We start from the raw sequence: 18,838 nt of genomic DNA, 5'->3' as shown, positions 1-18,838 counted from the left end.
GGCAGCCCCAATAAAATCAGAAGCAAAGCAAAAATCCCTGCTATAAATGTTATTGTACAAAATTATACATTGAGTTTTACCAATAAAATAAAATATGAAAATTTAAAAAACACTGGAAATATAGGAGACAAAATTACTATTGCTTATTGATGACATGATTATAGGCCAAAAGCTAAACACAATCATGTTTAAAATAAAACCTCTTGAATTAATAAGACAACTGAATAAATTAGTCAGAGTAGGGAAAAATGTATTTTTTATATCATTGGCTCTCCCATATGCCAGTAATCCCCAGTCACAAAATGTAATGGAAAACTATCCACTCATTAGTACCACACTAAGTTCATGATCTTCAACCTCAATTGTGAACTCCATACTCCTGAGGAATCCTATTCTCATGGCCCACTTCCTCTCCCACCATGGTTATCCCCCCCACCTACCCCTCCTCCAGCTGAGCAGGTAACTGCCCCTACTTCATCAGATGGAAACCCTCTCAGCTTCCTGCTACTCATCCCACACACCTACCTGCCTCTGACCCCATCCCCTTCCTTCCCATAAAATGCTAGTAGTCTTACCCTTCTCCCTATCACAAGCCAGCCTCCATCTGTCCTTAATCCTATCACTTTCCACCTTCTAGGAAACCTTACATTATAAACTATCCCTTCTTTCTATTGTACCATTAACCTTTCCTTCCTTCTGTTTCTAGTCTATTACCTTTTAAATATGATAAAATCTCTCCAATCTTTCCACACTCCCCAATCCTTCTTTTCTAGTTACATTTCCTCTCCCCCTCCACAGCCTTTTCTCCTCTTAAAGAAATCTGGAAAACTTACTTATACCTGTCATCGGGAAGATCTCTTCAATAGGCATATTGGATCATGTAACTTCTCTCTTTAAAACTCCTTCTTGGAATGCCCTCCCACTACCCCAAACTTGCACCCAGTTAACTCTTCAGCTCTATGGCACTGCCTCAGGTAGTGTGATCCAACATCAAGAGTGAAATACATGGAGAAATAATATGTTCCAAGATTAGAATACTAAATACTAAATAGATGGAAATTTTTCTAAAATAATTTGTAAGTATATCACAAGTCAAATCAAAATCCCAGTGGAAGGTAGCATTGACACTAAAACTTAACAATGGTAGCACAAAATGATAAACTGATCTCACTTTTAATAAGGAAGTTAAAATTCTTTAATAAAGTTGTAGCAAATAAGATCCTCTCCTTTAATGAAAATAATGCATTATGGTCTAGGAGGATTTAGGAAAAGAAAGCAAAATGTTTCAACATTGGGAGCTGATTTAAATTTCTGTCACCAATTGAATAAAGGAGAACTATTTATATGTCAATCACTGTTTAAGAGGCATTTGATAAAAGTTATGATTTATTCATAATAAAATCTCAACCTAGAAACAACATCAAATGTAATACCAAAATATAAAAACCAAGACAAGAATGACCACTGCTTTGTCTAATATCAAAGAACAATGCAACAAGGCCAAAAGAAAATGAAGGACATAAATACTGGAGAAGAGGAGATAAAATTTCTATTACATGGTGATAATAGGGTTGTCTCTCTGTAAGACCAATGACAGTCAACTGAGTTAGTTCTCATAAATAGAGATCAATATCTTCATGATCTACCATTATATTCAGTTAAAAGAGTTAAAAGATTCATTTTGAGTGGAATCAAATATATAGAATATCTAAGAATAAACCTATCAAATAAGGTACTAAAGTTATATATATATATACTTAAAACTAAAAACAATTTTATTATAAGACATAATAGAATATTTGAAATGATGTAAAGATATATCACGTACCTGAAAGTTTTAATAATATCAAAATATCAATTCCTTTCTTAAAAAACTCACACAAAAAGAATTTGACAAGAGCAAAACAGTTTTCTAAAGTTATCTAAGATACATTTAACTAATGAGAAAAGCTAAACATTTTTGAAAAATAAAAATGATAAATGGACCTTCCCCTGTCAGAATTTTAAATATATTAAGGAATAAAAAATAATAAATCACAGTAGAACTGGCATAGAAGTTTTCTAAAACTCAGTGAACTACTATAGAACATTTGCAAAATTTTAGTATATGATAAATTTCCTACTTCAAAACCATTAAGAAATAATAGTTTAATAAATTGTATTGAGAGGCCTTCAAGATGGCAGAAAAATAAGATGTGGAGATCACCTTCCTCCCCACAAATACATCAGAAATACATCTACATGTGGAACAACTCCTACAGAACACCTATGAATGCTGGCAGAAGGCCTCAGACCTCCCAAAAGGCAAGAAACTCCCCACGTACCTGGGTAGGGCAAAAGAAAAAAGAATAAACAGAGACAAAGGAATAGGGACGGGACCTACACCAGTGGGAGGGAGCTGTGAAGGAGGACGAGTTTCCACACACTAGGAAGGCCCTTCACTGGTGGAGATGAGGGGTGGAGTGGGGGGAAGCTTTGGAGCCACAGAGGAGAGCGCAGCAACAGGGGTGCGGAGGGCCAAGTAGAGAGATTCCTGCACAGAGGATCAGGGCCGACCGGCACTCACCAGCCCGAGAGGCTTGTCTGCTCACCCGCCGGGGCGGGCGGGGGGGCTGGGAGCTGAGGCTCGGGCTTCGGAGGTCAGACCCCAGGGAGAGGACTGGGGTTGGCTGTGTGACCACAGCCTGAAGGGGGCTAGTGCGCCACAGCTAGCCAGGAGGGAGCCCGGGAAAAAGTCTGGACCTGCCTAAGAGGCAAGAGACCATTGTTTCGGGGTGAACGAGGAGAGGGGATTCAGAGCACCGCCTAAACAAGCTCCAGAGACAGGTGCAAACTGCAGCTACCACTGTGGACACCAGAGACGGGCATGAGACGTTAAGGCTGCTGCTGCAGCCACCAAGAAGCCTGTGTGCAAGCACAGGTCACTATCCACACCTCCCCTCCTGGGAGCCTGTGCAGCCCACCACTGACAGGTCCTGTGATCCAGGGACAACTTCCCTGGGAGAACGCACGGCGCGCCTCAGGCTGGTGCAACGTCATGCCGGCCTCTGCCACCACAGGCTCACCCCACATCCGTACCCCTCCCTCCCCCCGGCCTGAGTGAGCCAGAGTCCCCGAAGCAGCTGCTACTTTAACCCCGTTCTGTCTGGGCGGGGAACAGACGCCCTCAGGCGACCTACTTGCAGAGGCGGGGCCAAATCCAAAGCTGAACCCCGGGAGCTGTGCGAACAAAGAAGAGAAAGGGAAATCTCTCCCAGCAGCCTCAGGAGCAGTGGATTAAATCCCCACAATCAACTTGATGTACCTTGCATCTCTGGAATACCTGAATAGACAACGAATCATCCCAAAATTGAGGCAGTGGACTCTGGGAGCACTGTAGACTTGGGGTTTGCTTTTTGCATCTAGTTTTTGGTTTTATGTTTATCTTAGTTTAGTATTTAGAGTTTATTATCATTGGTAGATTTGATTATTGATTTGGTTGCTCTCTTCCTTTTTTTTATATATATATATATAGATATATGTACTTTTTCTCTTTTTGTGAGTATGTATGTGTATGCTTCTTTGTGTGATTTTGTCTGTATAGCTTTGCTTTTACCATTTGTCCTAGGGTTCTGTCTGTCTGGTTTTTTTTGTTGTTGTTCCCTTTTGTTGTTTTAGTAGAGATTCTAGTGCTGGTTTTCATTGGTGGATTTGTTTTTTGGTTTAGTTGCTCTCTTCTTTCTTTCTATTTTTATTAATTTTTCATTTTTAAATTTTTAATCATTTTTAAATTATTTTTATTTTAATAACTTTATCTTATTTTATTTTTTTATTTTTCTCCTGAGCCATGTGGCTGACAGTGTCTTGGTGCTCCAGCCAGGTGTCAGGCCTGTGCCTCTGAGGTGGGAGAGCCAAGTTCAGGACATTGGTCCACAAGAGACCTCCCAGCTACACACAATATCAAATGGAGAAAGCTCTACCAGAGATCTCCAATCCATTGTTAAGACCCAGCTCCACTCAATGACCAGAAAGCTCCAGTGCTGGACACCATATGCCAAACAACTAGCAAGACAGGAACACAACCCCACCCATTAGCAGAGAGGTTCCCTAAAATCATAATAAGGTCACAGACACCCAAAAACACACCACCTGATGTGGTCCTGCCCACCAGAAAGACATGATCCAGCCTCTTCCAACAGAACACAGGCACCAGTCCCCTCCACCAGGAAGCCTACACAACCCACTGAAACAACCTTACCCACTGGGGATAGACACCAAAAACAACAGGAACTATGAACCTGCAGCCTGCGAAAAGGAGACCCCAAACACAGTAAGTTAAGCAAAATGAGAAGACAGAGAAACACACAGCAGATGAAGGAGCAAGGTAAAAACCCACCAGACCTAACAAATGAAGAGGAAATAGGCAGTCTACTTGAAAAAGAATTCAGAGTAATGATAGTAAAGATGATCCAAAATCTTGGAAATACAATGGAGAAAACACAACAAAGGTTTAACAAGGACCTAGAAGAACTATAGAGCAAACAAACAATGAATGAAAATGAAATGAAAAGAAACTAAAAATTCTCTAGAAAAAATCAGTAGCAGAATAACTGAGGCAGAAGAACAGATAGGTGACCTGGAAGATAAAATAGTGGAAATAGCTACTGCAGAGCAGAATAAAGAAAAAAGAATGAAAAGAATTGAGTACAGTCTCAGAGACCTCTGGGACAACATTAAACGCACCAACATTTGAATTATAGGGGGTTCCAGAAAAAGAAGAGAAAAAGAAAGGGAATGAGAAAATATTTGAAGAGATTATAGTTGAAAACTTCCTAATATGGGAAAGGAAATAGTCAATCAAGTCAGGAAGCGCAGAGAGTCCCATACAGGATAAATCCAAGAATAAACACACAAAGACACATACTAATCAAACTATCAAAAATTAAATACAAAGAAAAAATATTAAAAGCAGCAAGGGAAAAACAAATAACATACAAGGGAATCCCCATAAGGTTACCAGCTGATCTTTCAGCAGAAACTCTGCAAGCCAGATGGGAGTGGCAGGACATATTTAAAGTGATGAAAGGGAAAGACCTACAACCAAGATTACTCTACCTAGCAAGAATCTATTTCAGATTCGATGGAGAAATTAAAACCTTTCCAGATAAGCAAAAGCTAAGGGAATTCAGCACCACCAAACCAGCTTTACAACAAATGCCAAATGAACTGCTCTAGGCAGGAAACACAAGAGAAGGAAAAGAGCTACAATAATCATCCCAAACCAATTAAGAAAATATTTAGGAACATACATATTGATAACTAGCTGATGTAAATGGACTAAATGCTCCAACCAAAAATATAAACTGGCTGAATGGGTACAAAAACAAGACCCATATATATGCTGTCTACAAGAGACCCACTTCAGACCTAGGGACACATACAGACTGAAAGAGGGGATGGAAAAGATATTCCATGCAAATGGAAATCAAAAGAAAGCTGGAGTAGCAATTCTCATATCAGACATAATAGACTTTAAAATAAAGACTATTACAAGAGACAAAGAAGGACACTACATAATGATCAAGGAATCAATCCAAGAAGAAAATATAACAATTGTAAATATTTATGCACCCAATATAGGAGCACCTCAATACATAAGGCAAATACTAACAGCCAAAAAAGGGGAAATCGACAGTAACACATTCATAGTAGGGGACTTTAACACCCCACTTTCACCAATGGACAGATCATCCAAAATGAAAAAAATGAGGAAACACAAGCTTTAAATGATACATTAAACAAGATGGATGTAATTGATATGTATAGGACATTCCACCCAAAAACAACAAAATAAACTTTTTTCTCAAGTGCTCCTGGAATATTCTCCAGGATAGATCATATCTTGGGTCACAAATCAAACCTTGGTAAATTTAAGAAAATTGAAATCGTATCAAGTATCTTTTCCAACCACAATGCTATGAGACTAGATATCAATTACAGGAAAAAATCTGTAAAAAAATACAAACACATGGAGGCTAAACAATACACTACTAAATAACGAATACATCACTGAAGAAATCACAGAAGAAATCAAAAAAACCTAGAAACCAATGACAGTGAAAACACGATGACCCAAAACCTATGGGATGCAGCAAAAGCAGTTCTAACAGGGAACTTTTTAGCAATACAATCCTACCTGAAGAAACAAGAAACACCTCAAATAAACAACCTAACCCTACATCTAAAGCAATTAGAGAAAGAAGAACAAAAAACCCCCAAAGTTAGCAGAAGGAAAGAAATCATAAAATCAGATCAGAAATAAATGAAAAAGAAATGAAGGAAACGATAGCGAAGATCAATAAAACTAAAAGCTGGTTCTTTGAGAAGATAAACAAAACTGATAAACCATTAGCCAGACTCATCAAGAAAAAAAGAAGACTCAGATCAATAGAATTAGAAATGAAAAAGGAGAAGGAACAACTGACACTGCAGAAATATAAAGGATCATGAGAGATTACTACAAGCACCTATATGCCAATAAAATGGACAACCTGGAAGAAATGGACAAATTCTCAGAAAAGCACAACCTTCTGACACTGAACCAGGAAGAAATAGAAAAGATAAACAGACCAATCACAAGCACTGAAATTTAGACTGTGATTAAAAATTTTCCTACAAACAAAAGCCCAGGACCAGATGGCTTCACAGGTGAAGTCTATCAAACATTTAGAGAAGAGCTAACACCTATCCTTCTCAAACTCTTCCAAAATATAGCAGAGGGAGGAACACTCCCAAACTCATTCTACGAGGCCACGATCACCCTGATACCAAAACCAGACACAGATGTCACCAAGAAAGAAAAATACAGGCCAATATCACTCGTGAACATAGATGCAAAATCCTCAACAAATTACTACCAAACAGGATCCACAGTAGTTAAAAGGATCATACACCATGATCAAGAGGAGTTTATCCCAGGAATGCAAGGATTCTTCAATATAGGCAAATCAATCAATATGATATACCATATTAACAAATTGAAGGAGAAAAACCATGGGATCATCTCATTAGATGCACTAAAAGCTCTTGGCAAAATTCAACACCCATTTATGACAAAAACCCTCTAGAAAGTAGGCATAGGGGGAACTTATCTCAACATAATAAAGGTCATATATGACAAACCCACAGCCAACATCGTTGTCAATGGTGACAAACTGAAACCATTTCCTCTAAGATCAAGAACAAGACAAGGTTGTCCACTCTCACCGCTATTATTCAACATATTTTTGGAAGTTTTAGCCACATCAATCAGAGAAGAAAAAGAAATAGAAGGAATCCAAATTGGAAAGGAAGAAGTAAAGCTGTCACTGTTTGCAGATGACATGATACTATACACAGAGAATCCTAAAGATGCTGCCAGAAAACTACTAGAGCTAATCAATGAATTTGGTAAAGCAGCAGGATACAAAACTAATGCACAGAAATCTCTTGCATTCCTATACACTAATGATGAAATATCTGAAAGCGAAATTAAGGAAACACTCCCATTTACCATTGCAACAAAAGGAATAAAATACCTGGGAATAAACCTATGTAGAGAGACAAAAGACCTATATGCAGAAAACTATAAGACACTGATGAAAGAAATTGAAGATGATACAAACAGATGGAGAGATATACCATGTTTTTGGATTAGAAGAATCAACATTGTGAAAATGACTATACTACCCAAAGCAATCTACAGATTTCATGCAATCCCTATCAAACTACCAATGGCATTTTTCACAGAACTAGAACAAAAAATTTCACAATTTGTTTGGAAACACAAAAGAACCCAAATAGCCAAAGCAATCTTGAGAAAGAAAAATGGAGCTGGAGGAATCAGGCTCCCTGACTTCAGAGTATACTACTAATCAAGAGAGTATGGTACTGGCATGAAAACAGAAATATAGATCAATGGAACAGGATAGAAAACCCAGAGATAAACCCACACACCTATGGTCCCCTTATTTTTGATAAGGGAGGCAAGAATATACAATGGAGAAAATACAGCCTCTTCAGTAAGTGGTGCTGGGGAAACTGGACAGCTACATGTAAAAGAATGAAATTAGAACACTCCCTAACACCATACACAAAAATAAACTCAAAATAGATTAAAGACCTACATGTAAGGCCAGACACTATCTCACTCTTAGAGGAAAACATAAGCAGAACACTCTCTGACAGAAATCACAGCAGGATCCTTTCTGACCCACCTCCTAGGGAAATGGAAATAAAAACAAAAATTAACAAATGGGACCTAATGAAACTTAAAAGCTTTTGCACAGCAAAGTAAAACATAAACAAGATGAAAAGAAAACCCTCAGAATGGGAGAAAATAGTTGCAAATGAAGCAACTGACAAAGGATTAATCTCCAAAATATACATACAGGCAGCTCATGAAACTCAATATGAAAAAAACAAGAAACCCAATTCAAAAATGGGGGCTTCCCTGGTGGCGCAGTGGTTGGGAGTCCGCCTGCCAATGCAGGGGACATGGGTTCGTGCCCCGGACTGAGAAGATCCCACATGCCATGGAGCGGCTGGGCCCGTGAGCCATGGCCGCTGAGCCTGTGTGTCCGGAGCCTGTGCTCCGCAACGGGAGAGGCCACAAGAGTGAGAGGCCCGTGTAATGCAAAAACAAAACAAAACAAACAAAAACAAACAAAAATGGGCAGAAGACCTAAACAGACATTTCTCCAAAGAAGATATACAGATTGCTAATAAACACATGAAAAGATGCTCAACATCACTAATCATTAGAGAAATGCAAATCAAAACTACAATGAGGTATCACCTCACACCAGTCAGAATGGCCATCTTCAAAAAATCTACAAACAATAAATGCTGGAGAAGGTGTGGGAAAAAGGGAACCCTCTTGGGCTTCCCTGGTGGCGCAGTGGTTGAGAGTCCACCTGCCGATGCAGGGGACATGGTTCGTGCCCCGGTCTGGGAAGATCCCACATGCCGCAGAGTGGCTAGGCCCGTGAGCCATGGCCACTGAGCCTGCGCGTCCGGAGCCGGTGCTTCGCAACGGGAGAGGCCACAACAGTGAGATGCCCGCGTACTGCCAAAAAAAAAAAAAAAAGGGAACCTTCTTGCCAGTTGGTGGGAATGTAAATTGATATAGCCACTATGGAAAACAGTATGGAGGTTCCTTAAAAAACTAAAAATAGAACTACCATAAGACCCAGCAATCCCACTACTGGGCATATACCCTGAGAAAACCTTACTCAAAAAGAGTCAGGTACCACAGTGTTCATTGCAGCTCTATTTACAGTAATAGCCAGGACATGGAAGCAATCTAAGTGTCCATCAACAGATGAATGGATAAAGAAGATGTGGTACCTATATACAATGGAATATTACTCAGCCCTAAAAAGAAATGAACTTGAGTTATTTGTAGTGAGGTCGATGGACCTAGAGTCTGTCATACAGAGGGAAGTAAGTCAGAAAGAGAAAAACAAATACCATATGCTAACACATGCTAACCACATGCTAACACATTCCATATATGGAATCTAAAAAAAAAAAAAAAAGTGTTCTGAAGAACCTAGGGGCAGAACAGGAATAAAGATGAAGACGTCGAAAATGGACTTGAGGACACGGGGAGGGGGAACGGTAACCTGGGATGAAGTGAGAGAGTGGCATGGACATATATACACTACCAAATGTAAAATAGATAGCTAGTGGGAAGCAGCTGCATAGCACAGGGAGATTAGCTCTGTGCTTTGTGACGACGTAGAGGGGTGGGGTAGGGAGGGTAGGAGGGAGACACAAGAGGGAGGAGATATGGGGATATATGTATATGTATAACTGATTCACTTTGTTATAAAGCAGAAGCTAACACACCATTGTAAAGCAATTATACTACAATAAAGATGTTTAAAAATAAATAAATAAATAGTATTGAAGTATCTAGCTACTCATTTGAGAAAAGAAATCATTTCCACACAACAAAATCATATAACCTTCAGATATTTAAATGTTTAAAAAGAAAAATATTATAAGAATATTTACATAAAATTGAACTGTAGAAATTTTCTAAGCAAAGTAATAAATTTATGAAAGAAAATATTGAAAATGTAAATAACTAAAAGTTAAAAATGCCCCTACATTTTGAGACTTCCCCGGTGGCGCAGTGGTAAGAATCCGCCTGCCAATGCAGGGGACACGGGTTTGAGCCCTGGTCTGGGAAGATTCCACATGCTGTGGAGCAACTAAACCTGTGCACCACAACTACTGACCCTGTACTCTAAAGCCCGCTAGCCACAACTACTGAGCTCACATGCCACAACTACTGAAGCCTGTGTGCCTAGAGTCTATGATACGCAACAAGAGAAGCCACTGCAATGAGAAGCCCACGCACCTTAACAAAGAGTAGCCCCTGCTCACCGCAACTAGAGAAAGCCCGCGCACAGCAACGAAGACCCAACACAGGCAAAAAATAAAAATGAATAAAAACTTAAAACCTTAAAAAGAAAAATGTTCATACATATTGAAAACAAAAACAAGCATAAGGGAAAGAAACAATAAATGTTTGCAATATTTATTACAGGAAAGAGTATTTTTCTATCAAAAGAGAGAGAACTTACAAATCAATAAAAAGATGAACAATCCTACAAGAAATGGAGATGGAATATAAATTGGCAGAATAAATACACAAATATCCAAAATACTCAACATCAGTAATGATGAAAGACCCTAATTGAAATAGCTTTGATATCACTCTCCACATATTAAATTGGCAAAAACATATAAATTATAATAATCAATTGTGATTAAAGATATAGTAAAACATTCGATGATGAAATTACAGTAATTTGGTAACTTTATATCAGTCCTCCTAAAATTAGTCTTTACAGTGTATATCATAAAAATTTTGACAACTTTTAAGGAAATAATTTAAAATGTGGGAAAAGTTTATATATTGTTTATGTATATTATTACAACATTATTTTTATTATTGAAAAATGTTAGCAATTATGACCGGTTATAATGGAATGATTAAATACATAGGGGACATCCACCATGTATCTATTAAAATTCACATTTTTGAGAAATACGTGGTAATATACTGATGTATCAATTGAAATAGTTTTAGTTCAAGTAGCAGAATCTGACTCTATTAATAACCACCATATTGGAAGGAACCTGCGCTATCTCACAGAGCCAAAATAAAAGCTGAACAAGGAAGCCTAGGGGAGGACCCAAGCAATGATTACCTGGAGGTCCTTAGCAGCAGGAACTCCCAAATCTCATGAGAACACAACCATCAGAAGTGTCTGCCACCTTCCACCTCTGAATGGCTCCATGCAGTTCCCATGGGAGGATCTGGTTTGTTCAAGTCTGGTTAGTTTTCTCTCTGCTTGACTCAGTCAGTCAGGCAAAGGTTTAGGGTGGTTTAGTGGCTACGATAAAAAGAGAGCCACTCCGATTTGTGTGTAATACAACCTGTCATTTTTCAAGACAGAGTCCTAAAGTGTATTGGCTTTGTTTGTGGGTGTATATGTAAGACTATTAGAAGGAATTTGGAAGAAGATACTTCAGAATGGTGGCATGGTTGTCTATGAGTGGCAAGTTTATGAGTGACTTTTATTATCTTCACACTTCATGCATGTACAGTGAAATTCTTCATGCAACAATATGAATTAGGCTACAATGCCATTAGCAGTTGGTTACAGTCTGCAGCCAAGTCCTCATTTTGCTAAAGTTTTTACAGTCTGGGAGTTGGGGGATAATAACAAAATTGAAGGGAGGCAAAGTCTGCTAAGGAAATGGAAAATAATTCCTTCTTGAGAAATTGAAGGCTTGGAGTGTGTGTCCTATTGTCCCCGGTATTCTCACAGCCTGAGTTCTCCAGATTGAATTGACAAAATGGGCACCAACTCATTAGGATGTTACTGGAAGTCACAGTCAGCAACAGGACCCAGAAGCATCCTCATCAATATTTATGTCAGAGTGAGCATGTACCACCAGATGGCGCCAAACCTCATTTGGGACAATGTGGGATTTGAGTAACCTGGTTGGACTTCCAGAATACCAGGTGGGCTAGTTACATAAACTTGCTCAGGCCATTTTGCATGTTTGATTTTTTTTTCTTAGAGCCCACTTTTTACATTTCAGTGGATCCTACTGAATTACTTTTCTGAATTTTAAAAAAATTCCCTTTCATTAATTTTTTGAATAGATGATTCATTCACTTAGTTCAGATCCCCAGGGAAATGATGGATGTAGACAATATTCAGCAATCTGCTAACATCACAAAAAGAAAGATAACTAGGGCTTCCCTGGTGGCGCAGTGGTTGAGAGTCCGCCTGCCGAAGCAGGGGACACGGGTTCGTGCCCCGGTCCGGGAGGATCCCACATGGCGCGGAGCGGCTGGGCCCGTGAGCCATGGCCGCTGAACCTGCGCGTCCGGAGCCTGTGCTTCGCAACGGGAGAGGCCACAACAGTGAGAGGCCCGCGTACCGCAAAAAAAAAAAAAAAAAAGAAAGACAACTGGATATTTTCTATCCCCTGATGGAAGAATTGAACACCATATATAAAGTCTTATTGTCAAAATATCAAGCCTGTATCTGCTCCAGATCTAACTTTGACTTTACAGATACACTGGGGACAATGGAACATGTAAAATGGCACCATGGAAGCAATCAGCAAAATTTAAAATACAGGAAACTGTACCGATCTCTTAAAAAATAAATTTCAAGGGTAAAAGGGAGGAAAAGTTATAGATTAAAAGAGACTTAAGAAATTTAGTAATCAAATCCCATCCAGGAACTTGCCTGGATCATGACATAAACAAACCAACTGCAAAAAAAATTATGAAAAAAAAATGAGGACATTTGAAACACTATTTTATGATATTTTAAATTAAGTTAAAATGTTAATATGTGATAATAGTATTGTGCCTATATTTTTTAATGTGTTCTTATATTTTAAAGATAAATACTAAATATTTGTGGATAAAATTGTGTGATGTCTGGAGTTTGCTTGAAAACAATCCAGTGGCAGTTGGAAGTAGAGATAAAACATGATCGGCCATGAATTGACAAGTGTTAAAGTTGGGTAATGAGTATGTGGGGATTCACTATATTATTCTCTCTACTTTGTTTCAAAATTTCTGTAATAAAAAGCTAAAAAAAGAAACTACAAAGTTTCCATTCTATTCTCCCGTCTGCCAAGTTCCCAATTCTCCCTATGTAATAACTATTTGTAGTTTCTTGTACATCCTTCTAGAGTTTTTATGCAACCAATTCTTTTAATAATTAGAAAAGCATTAAAATATGTATTTTTAAAAGGTAGATTTTTTAGGAAGTATCTGACTTTCAACCTATCCGTTGACAGTTATTTGAGTTCATTCCGTGAGACTGATGCTCATTTCTTTTCTCACTTCCCTGGACACAGCATCAGATCCCTGGGACCAGGGTAAATGCTTGAAAATAATGACAGCAGAATCATTCCTGGTGACTGTTTCCATGGGAATGGGAATGAATCAGCGGCAGAGCACTCTTAAATTTCAGCCTGAGGGTCACAGAAGGCCATTCCATTTCAAAGGGCTGTGGCTACTGACAGCTTTTATGTTTGGGGGGGATGAAAAAATATCAACCATAAATTTATTTTATTGAAGAACATTACCTAATCCTATGTGTGAAGACTCAGCCATTATTCAGGGAGATCTGCTGAGCGTTCTGCCTACACAGAGCTCTGGTTGTGAGTGGCTGCAAACACCATCATCTTCAATGTGGCTGTGATTGTTCTGAAATTCCGCTAGTCCGTAATGTTTTAAAGTGAAGGGTAGATTTACCGGGGTCTTGAAGAGTCCTGTTTTACAACTTTGCATGGTTCTGTGGAGGCTTCTGTGAGCTGATTGGAATGCAATGGATGTAAAGCTGAAAACTGGGATTAACTCAAATTAATCTCTGACAAGAAGCAATACAAAAAGAGTTTGAGGAAAGATTGCAATGTCATAAATTCTCAAACGGAAATAAGTTTTGAGAAAAGTTATTTAAGGATATTTCAAATAATTTAAATAATTATACTCAATCCAAAAGCTGTTTGTACATCTGTCTTTTCATTGTTTAATAATACTAGATTGTAGTGGCAGAACAATACGTGGTCTCTTCCTTATGCACAACCAGCAGCGTGAATCTTGGCAATATATCATCCGGGAAAATTGTTTTTTGGGTGATGAATTTCCAGGTTAAGAGTATTATATTCCTGATATTATGCTGTCGTTTTCAGAGCATTTTAGAAAATATGTTTTTTATATGATACAGGGGCACTGTTGTGATAAGAACTAATATAACACTAAGCCAACAGCTTAAGAAAGTCAATGTATAGTAGCTTTAGATGAATACTCCAGGGTAATATACAAGCAGTGTAAATAATAATATTAATAGCATCTTTGTAAAAAAAACTGTGCAGTTAACACCTACTCCTACAAGTGCAAATAAGCATAGGAATAAGATGAAGGCATTTTTTGCTGATTCATTAAAATAAAGGGTAAATGAGCTTTATGTGTACCGCCAGAGACAATAAAATTAATTCCACTTTCTTGGCTTTGGAAAGAGTGTGTGAGTGTGTGTGTGTGTGTGTGTGTGTGTGTGTGTGTGTGTGTGTGTGTGTGTGTGTGTGTGAGAAGAGGGGGCAAAGACAGCAATGCTGCATTAAAGGAAAATCATCATTTTCTTGCTCCAGTTGAAAGCAGTAAGTAATCAAGTAATGCAGTGACTGTTCATGTAGGTAAACTTCAGAACCTCCTTTGAGGTGTGAGACATTTAAAACTAATTAACAGTTATTAATATTGAAAAATTCCCCAGGCATTAAATATCTTCTTGTAGAAACATGTAGTGAAGATGTGTTGGGGAAGAGTTCACCGTTTTCTCCAAGTGAGAGATACAAGACAAAACAATGGAACACAACAACTAATAACTAACATGAAACAAGCTAACGAAACAATAAACAGCTACCCGATTCTGGGCAGAGGGAAATATAGGAGCATTAAACAATGCGCTGGAATCATGAAGAACAGGAATGTTTGAAACATGGTATAAACTCTCAGTGGCATTCCTTAGATTATTGTGTCTTTTCTCCATTTTTTTCTAGTTCCATGGTTCTCATGTAGAAAGCACTATGCAAATATATACAAAAGCAATATTATTTTTGCCTTTTGTTTGTCCTGAGACTTACGTATAAAGTTTTTTCACAACCAGTAGCCAAATGGAGTTCAACTACCAAAACAAAAAAAAACTAGGGCTTCCCCGGTGGCACAGTGGTTCAGAGTCTGCCTGCCAATGCAGGGGACACGGGTTCGAGCCCTGATCTGGGAGGATCCCACATGCTGCAGAGCAACAGGGCCTGTGCGCCCCAACTACTGAGCCTGTGCTCTAGAGCCCGTGAGCCACAGCTACTGAGCCCATGAGCCACAACTACTGAAGCCTGCACACTTGGAGCCTGTGCTCTGCAGCGGGAGAGGCCGCCTTAATGAGGGGCCTGCGTACCGCAGCAAAGGGTAGCCCCTGCTCCCCACAAATAAAAAAAAAAAAGAAAGCCTGCGTGCAGTGGGCGAAGACCCAGTGCAGCCATAAATAAATAATAAATAAATAAATAAATTTATATATTTTAAAAATCTATTAAAAAAAGTACACAAGTTCAAAATTCACTTCCTAATTTTCAAGCTCGTCAGGTGCCTATTCACATGTTTAGAGTATGGCTTTTGAGTATTCTGGTAATCTTTGCTATCACACTTTTTTTTTAATAACTTTTTTTTTTTATGTTTTCATACTTTTAAACATGCAGACTAAGAACTGATTTGGGGTAGAATCTGAGTTATTTTCTATTAGGAAATAGTCATTTTTTTAGTCCTTGCCACGTACAAAAGAAAAACACCAAAACCTTGGGTGTTGAGTGCTGGCTGTGTTTCAGCAGGCACTGTCTATGTGAACCCTACAACAGTCCTTTTCTGTTGACATAATGCTCCCGTCTATACAAAGCCTGGCACTGGGCTAGCCTGTTGTGGACACTTGATAAATATGTGTTGACCTGTTGAAGAAACTGAAGCTAGGAATGGTATAATTTATCCAAAATCATCTGCTGAGTTAGCGGCAGAACTAGGATTCAAAACTCAGGTTTTTAATTCAAAACCCACGTCTTTCCACTCTCTAGAGCTCTTTCTTTGAGAATCATAATGCAGGCCAAGTATTGGACTAGAGTCCATTTAAAAACAATGGAGTCACAGGAACAACTGTTTATGAAAGCACTATATCAAAAACAAAGCAAGCTTTTTTTAATATGTAAGATGTAAATATATAATTTGTCTCTTTGACTTTAGAATTCAGCAATCAGAACTTCCTACTCCAGGAAATCAATAAATCACTGGTCAACTAGACTCCAAGATCGGGGTTCTTTATGGGAAAATTGTTTGGTAGCGTATTACAGGCATATGTCTGGAGTATGCTCTGGAATCAGACGATGGGCTAGGGTAATGGAAATGGAAACCTTCTCCAGATCATAAAATGCAACAGTTTATGCCAGAATAACATATGGGGCTGGCAGCCTTCCTGCAGTGAACTAAATCCAGAGGGATATTTCAGGGTCTTATTCCCAGGGAGAGGACTGAGTAGCTGGGCATTCATCCATTTCTTGTCTTTCATTCAATAAATATTCGCCAAGTGCATTTCAGTGCATTTAATTATAATTTAAGTAACATTTCCCCATCAAGTTGTGGAGGGGGGTACAGAGCCTAGCTCACAGAGTTGTGAGAATTAAATGAGAGTGTGTGCAGAGGACTTAGAACAACACGCAGTAAGTAACTCCTCAAAAAATGTGAACTGTGACTATTTGGTCCTTACCATGCCCTTGTCACTGTGCTGGGTGCTGAAGATTCAAAGACGAATTTGACATTAGTCCTTTTCTCAGGAAACTCAGTTCAGTAGAGGGAGAAACATGTCAACTCAGGTTATGTAGCTAAGCCAGTAGATGGTTCCATAGGGTGCAAAGGGAGCACAAAGGAGGAAGAAGCCACATGTACTGGGTACGGGGGGCCAGGGAGAGTCCACACAAGCTCCATGCAGGAGGTAACTCTCTGAGAGTCTTGAAGGATGAGTAGATATTCCACAGGCGGGGCAGGAGGTGGAGGGCATTCCAGGCAGAGGGACTTGGAGTAGCAAGAACAGGCTCAGAGTCATGGAAACCCTGGTCTGGAGGAACCGCTTGTTTATGAATCTGGCTGAGATGGGTGCTTCTTAGTGAGAGGAAAGAAATGAGGCCAGAGCTTGACCAATTCATGGAAGCCTTTGTTCTGTCAGCAGTGAGAAACCACTGAAGCTCTTTCAATAGGAGAGTATAATATTATAAACAGATGTGTGCTTTAGAAAAGTCATAAGTGAATGTGTAGAAGACAGATGTGGGGCAGAGAAAGGTATGCGACTGGAGGTGGGATGAAGAGTCAGGAGATTATTGAAACAGATCTGGCAAGATATGAAAATGGCTTGAACTAAGAGCAAGTGACAATGGACTGAGAGAGGATGACAGATTCAAGAGACATTAAGAGGGTAGGATGGGATCAGCTGGGCAGGGTGGCAGTGAAAGTAAAGGCTGGGCACCACTGTTTCTGACTTAGATGTGTCAAAGTATGTTCAGCAATGTGGGGAATGGAAGAGGAGGAACAGGTGTGGAAAGATAGTTAAGGAATTTTTGAACACAGAACATTCAAGATGCTGGTAGAATACCCTGATGAAAATGTGCAGTAAGCCAAGAATATATGACTTCTGAATGTAAAGAAGAGGTGAGACTGGAAATATAGATTTGGATGCCGTTAGCATATGGGTGGACATGGAAACTGCCAATAAGAGTCCCCAAAGGGACCATGTAAGCAGGGAAGAGCAGAGCATTAAGGGCCAAACATTGGAGAACCCAACGTGTAAGCGGTGGCGGAGAAAGAGAAACCTGAAAACAAGGCTAAGAAAAATAATAATCAAGGAGGTAGAGGTTGAAGCAAGAAAGAGAGGTGTCACCAAAAGCCAAAGGGAGCCTGGAATCTCAAGGTCATCAAAATGGTTATCAAATACCATAAAAAGTACATGAAACCGGGCTTCCCAGGTGGCGCAGTGGTTGAGAGTCCGCCTGCCGATGCAAGGGACGCGGGTTCGTGCCCCGGTCCGGGAAGGTCCCACATGCCGCAGAGCGGCTGGGCCCGTGAGTCATGGCCGCTGAGCCCGTGCGTCCGGAGCCTGTGCTCCGTGGCGGGAGAGGCCACAACAGTGAGAGGCCCACATATCGCAAAAAAAAAAAAAAAAAAGTACATGAAACCTAAAGCCGCCTATTGGATTTGAAGCTTATGCTTTTGTTGTCACTGTGATTTCAGTCTTTACTAGGACAGTCTCAGTGGCAGCCAAACTGCACTAGGTTTCCTGGAATATGTTGTCATATGTTTGTGTGTACATGTGTGTATTAGTGTGTGTTTGTGTGTGTGCGCATATGTACATATATATATTTCCTCTCAGGTAAGTTGCTGTGAATAAAAGTATTCATAAGACTGCTAAAGTATTTCTTATTGTATGTGTCCCTTCTACTCATGTTTCTATAGGTTTCTCATATATCTATTGCCAATTTGATAGTCTAAGTATTCAAACGTTGTGTTACAAATTTTCGGAGACTAAATGTTGAAATTGGCAGTGTTTTTTACGGTTTCAGCTGTGATAAGTATGGACGAGTAAAACTACTTCCTTCGGAGTTCTTCCTCTTAAGGAAAATGACGTTTAGCTAAGAGGAAAGAGACACTTTTTTTATGATTTCAGTCACATCTACTCAGAAAATG

This window comes from Delphinus delphis, chromosome 14 (genome assembly GCF_949987515.2).
Source record: "Delphinus delphis chromosome 14, mDelDel1.2, whole genome shotgun sequence".
In the NCBI taxonomy this organism is placed as follows: domain Eukaryota; kingdom Metazoa; phylum Chordata; class Mammalia; order Artiodactyla; family Delphinidae; genus Delphinus; species Delphinus delphis.
The sequence above is the reverse complement of the archived record's forward strand: the minus strand, read 5'-3'. Positions refer to the sequence as shown.